Consider the following 5,576-nt stretch of genomic DNA (forward strand, 5'->3'; position numbering starts at 1 on the left):
AACACATCAATCAAGTTTTTCTGGCCCATATTGCTTGTCAAGAAGGGAAGGGAAAATTAGAATTATTTATGGTTTACGGATTCCTAATGTCAGTCAGTAAGATGGCGGGTTCCACATCCATAATGTTGGGGTTTCTCAGTCCTGGCCTCCTAGATAACCACCACCTCCATGCTGCTTTAGTCCTCTGTGTTTATACTCCGTTACAGCCTGTCAAGCATGCTTTAAAAGGACTGTCATATTAACAATTAAGCCATGTCAACTGTTTTGTTTTCATTTTATTTTATTGGCATTACACAGAAACATGAACATATGCCCCACCCGAGTTGTAAAGTATCTCGCTTCTGTTGGAACATGGACATCTCCCGCACCTCAGCTGTAAAGCAACTCGCTTACGTTCGTGCAATAATCTCCTCTGTATAAGCAAGAACTAAGCACTGGTGACAATATTAAATGCAGCCACAGAATGAATAGAGACCATTTGATCTGGAATGCCCCAAGATCAACAATCTCTATGCACTCTGCTGTGGCATTTATGAGTATGCCATTGGATGCTTAGTGTTTATCCTCTATATATTCATTTATCACTGACTACTTATATGCACCAACTTCTTAGTTGTGTCATTTACTTATGCAGGAATATTTTATACTAGCTAGAAGGTGACAACCATTCACCACGTGCAGGGCTCACCTCGGGACCTTATGTGGTTCAAACTACACGTGCCATTAGATTTGGAAAAATACTAAACAAATAAATTTTATATGAATAGTGAAAATTTTCAACTTTCAAGGAACATCATATATGACTGAAAGGAACGTAAAATATGAAAAGTAGATCCATTAATAAAGCTCATGGCATACATATAAAGCAGGATACAAAGAGTTCAACAATATTAAGCCGTCTCTGTAATATGTTCAATAGCATGGCTTCGCAAAGGTATTAAACATGAGTTTCTGTACAGGTCTCCAGGAGGAATCAAAAGCTAATGCACCGACAGAAGAAATAGAAACAAGGAAGGGGTTTTGCGGGAAGCCTTGCAAAAGACAAGGAATCTAGTGTTTAAGAACTATGAGTACCACTTGTAATTTCCATGTCTTTTATGCACAACTTACATTCCTCTTTTAGCAACGCCAAGCGGTCAGAGAAGATTCTAAGCTCCTCCATTTTATGCTTGCGCCATTTTTGTTTCAATTGTCGCGCCTCCGCCTCAGCCAACCCAGAGAACTCCCTAAAAGACCGCACACCCTGCAACTCTGTCATTCTTCGGGACAAGCTCGTGCACACGCAGGTCCCAATTTCTATCTCGCTCCCTAGGGACTGAACTTGGGCCGCAGCAGAAGCGCGCTTAATCAAATTGTCAACCAAACCTTCCATCTTAGCCTGGGTATCATCAAGCATGGTCCGTACATTAATCTGAACCTTGTGAACAAGATCCTCCGTCTCTTTCTGTATGAGATTAGACTCTGCATCATGGTTCCATGTAGTCCTAGTTGCAGCTTTACCTGTGGGTTGTCCATCCTCCTTTTCTTCTTCTGCGTGCCAATGCTTTTCTTCTTCTTTTGCATGCCAGTGCTCCTCTTCTTCTTCTTTTTCAGATGGTTCCTCGTTAAATTCCACATTGTGAGCCTCCATGACATGAGCATAGCTTTCTCCTTTCCGTTCCATTTCTTTGCTTTGGGCAACTTCAATTCTTCTTTTATGGCCATCCTCATTAGCATCTTCATTGTGAACATTAGTCTGAACCTTGTGAACAAGATCCTCCGTCTCTTTCTGTACGAGATTAGACTCTGCATCATGGTTCCATGTAGTCCTAGTTGCAGCTTTACCTGTGGGTTGTCCATCCTCCTTTTCTTCTTCTGCGTGCCAATGCTCTTCTTCTTCTTTTGCATGCCAATGCTCCTCTTCTTCTTCTTTTTCAGATGGTTCCTCCTTAAATTCCACATTGTGAGCCTCCATGACATGAGCATAGCTTTCTCCTTTCTGTTCAATTTCTTTGCTTTGTGCAACTTCAATTCTTCTTTTATGGTCATCCTCATTAGCATCTTCATTGTGAACCTGCTTGGCATGAGACCTGCTCTGCAGTTCTCTGTTTTGTTCCATCTCCATGTCTTGGACAGTTTCAGTTCTTTCATGGTGACCCCAGATGCCCTTCCAGATGTAGTAAAGTTCCCTATCATGTCTACACATGCAGAGATAATAGTCCTCCGCAATTTTCTCATCCCTGAGGTTGGACTCAATGGTCCAGAACATGGACCTCATTTGCGTCATTTTTTCGTAAAGCTGGGCATGGGACACTGATGGAAAGATTTCCTTGGCTCGCTCGTAGAACGCGGCCATATCCATTTGGTCTCCTCTACAAGACTCTCTGAGCCCATTGGCCAATTTAATCTCATCCTCCTGGGACAAATTTTTCGCCCAATTCTCGGCGGGGTCGCTTGGCTTCTCCAACTCCTTTGATCTTCGGGTCTCGTCCCCCAAAACCGAAGGCTCTTTCGGATATGTCTGGGCTAGCAGCTCTTCGAGATCAATCTGCGATTTACTGGCTCCCATTTTTCTTGAATTCTTTTTTTTTTTACTTACTGGCAGCTTGGCCTCTTGCCTGTCTGTGCTCCGCTTGGGCCTTACTCTGGTGTCTGCTTTCGATCTGTCACTGCTCTTCTTCATACCTGAACTGCGATGGGGTTCTTGGGCTCCCAGTCTGAAGAAGAAGATTTGGTGGGCCGACTCGAATTGGGTATGTCATGAAATTTTAGGTGGTTGATGTTGGACGTAGAAAGAAAAGAAGACTAGCTCATCACCCGTGGTAGCAGAGTAGGGAGTATCTACTTGTTCTATGGCAGTGGTGACTCATGACAGTTATTACAGCTGTGAGATGCATGCCTGGTTGGCTGGCTGTTGGGAACAATTCGGGTGAAGAATGCTTTAAATTTTAAAATGTAGTGTGATGTATCTAAAATTGGTCTAATAATTTATAGAGGGTTTTAAATGTTTTAATCCTTCGCTTGAGGAAGGAAATATATATATTATTATACCTAGTATATATTGTGTTCAGCTTTGACTAATTATTAATTTATCTTTTATTAAAAAGATTTAAAATTATCACATTAAATTTATTATTTTTAAATTATTTTTTTAAGTTTAGTAATACTTTTTATAAATTCATTTCAATAATTAGGGAGGTTACAATTATATAAATCCTATTATTATATACCGTATATATTGTGTTTTTCTTTTGACTCGTTATTAAGTTTTTTTATTTAAAAGATTTAAAATTATCACATTAAATTTATTATTTTTAAATTAATTTTTACTGTAAGTTTAGTAATACTTATTTATTTATTTATTTCAATAATTAAGTATGTTATAATTATATAAATCATTTGGTGGTCTTAATCTGTCCAGTGGGAAATGAACTCTGTTGGCCATCAAACCACATTATAAACCATCCAAAACATAAATAGCCTGAGTTTGTCTAGCCAAGCCTTATGTTGTGCTGTACAACAACCCCCCATTTCATATCATTTTTATTCACAAAATTATCATATGAAATGGGTCCCTTTTAGTTTTGATTGGTATCAACTTTGTATTATTCAAAAAGGTTCGAAAACAAAATGAAAACATTATAAAGGACCTTTTTGACAAACCAATTTTGGTCTTATAATATAAATAATCAATATTTTATCATTGCGATAAAGCGATCGCAAGATCGCATATCGCAATGACAAAGGAGGCATAACTTAAAAAAACCATCGGTTTGCTCCAACGCGATAACATGCAATAGCTTATCAGACATCGACAATCATAAGTTCCCATAATTAAAGTGCCTTTTGACCCAATGCGATGCGATATCGCTATCGGCGATCAGCGATACACTATGCATGCTTTTTAAAGTGTCTTTTGATCCGATGCAATGCGATATCGCATATCGGCGATCGACGATATACCATGCATGCTTTTTAAAGTGCTCATACTCCCAATGCGATGCGATGCGATATCGCCATCGATGATCGGGGAATTCAAAAGGTGTCAATATGAAGATTTAAGTCTTCCCCGACACCCGATTGCGATAAAGCGAAAAGCGCAAACTTCAAAAAGCCGTTAAGGCAGAGGGATATTACGATTAATTCGTATTAAAAGCCTTATCTTTCAAACAGTGATTTACCTACGCTCAACCGCCAAAACATTCAAGGCACGCTTAAACAAATCATTCGGCCGATTAATGATATGATGGGCATTTAAAGGATTGGCAGGTTTTAACGGCCATTTAATGAAATAATAAGTCTTAAAATCTTCTCATAGATTGTATCCGCGACCACTTTAAAGTTAATCCCTCATCACGCATTGATCAGTATATCTCATTCGTATTTGGTTTTCGCTACCAATTCTATGTGTTACGCTTATTTCCACTTCTGTGCAGAATTCTTCCGAAGTAATAGATTCAAGCAGAATGGGGAAGAAGTCTAAGAAAAACACAGTCGCTTCCACTGCACCAGCCACAGGACAAGCCGTCGCTGATCCAACAAATAAAAAGAAAGGATTAATATCTGATACTACATGCTTAGGACTCGCCAAGACCACTTGGCAAAGTACCTATAATTTGATCGACGTCGAAGAACCAAAGGTGACGGGAGTACAAGCTACAGCGGGTTCCAGTAGAAAATCTGATGGTACTTTGAAAGACTTGGCCGACTCTTTCCTTCATCGGATAGCGGCTCGGGAGCAAATTCTCCCATATACGGATGTAGTAAAGTGGGCAATTGAGGAAATCCCAATTACAGACAGAACTTTCTGCACCAAAGATGGGAGAATCTTCGGTTCATTCAAGGCTGATGATTTAAGGCAAATGTATCATTTGCCTGAGCCAGAGAAGAAATACAACAAGGCATTTCTGGAGAAATTCCGAAATGAGAACGAAACTGAATCCGAACCCATTCGGGAATGGAGGCAAAATCCGGCAAAACACAAGCATGAAACTTCCGATAAATACTCTGTGGATTCTCTATGTTCTCCGTATTGTTATGCTGGAATAATGATGTGTAGACTGTGGGGGTTGCACGATTCCGCTAATTTCACTATAGAAATGGTTCCCTTGATGGAAGCGGCATGTAATAGCGAGATAATGGATTGGGCAACCATACTGTCAGATAAGCTAGCGAAAACAGTTCTTAGTTTTAGAACTAAAACTTCTGTCTCAGAAAGGATTATTCCCCCATTCTACTACAGTGCTTATATTCTAGATACCCTATGTTTTAATTCTGAGTTTCCTGTACTCGGCTGGAGGTGGACTCCACAAGACCCCATGCCTATTCACATATGCCATCAGAAATTGTGGAAGACTTCCTACAAGCACCATTTGTACCAAGTCTATAACGGCTTCATGTTACCCATTCATTATTCTATTTTTAATAAACCTGCTCCCAAAATTTCTTACCAAGCAGGGATTGATTTAACATCAATAGGAAGATGGTTCGGAGAGGAGAAATTTACTTATGTAAGAATTTTCGGCAGCCAAGCCGAACCTCATGTCCTTCCTTTGTACATACCTGACAAACTGCTGGCAAGGGAGATAGCCTATCAG

The 5,576-nt window shown here is 39.8% G+C and overlaps 1 pseudogene; it reads right to left on the minus strand.

Moving 5' to 3' along the window:
* Positions 1-819: 819 nt before the first annotated feature.
* Positions 820-2,793, minus strand: LOC149224573 (uncharacterized; annotated as a pseudogene).
* Positions 2,794-5,576: the final 2,783 nt, after the last annotated feature.

Source organism: Pinus tabuliformis, chromosome Q, assembly GCF_031772625.1.
Source record: "Pinus tabuliformis cultivar Carrire ecotype Pingquan chromosome Q, CPIR1, whole genome shotgun sequence".
NCBI lineage: Eukaryota > Viridiplantae > Streptophyta > Pinopsida > Pinales > Pinaceae > Pinus > Pinus tabuliformis.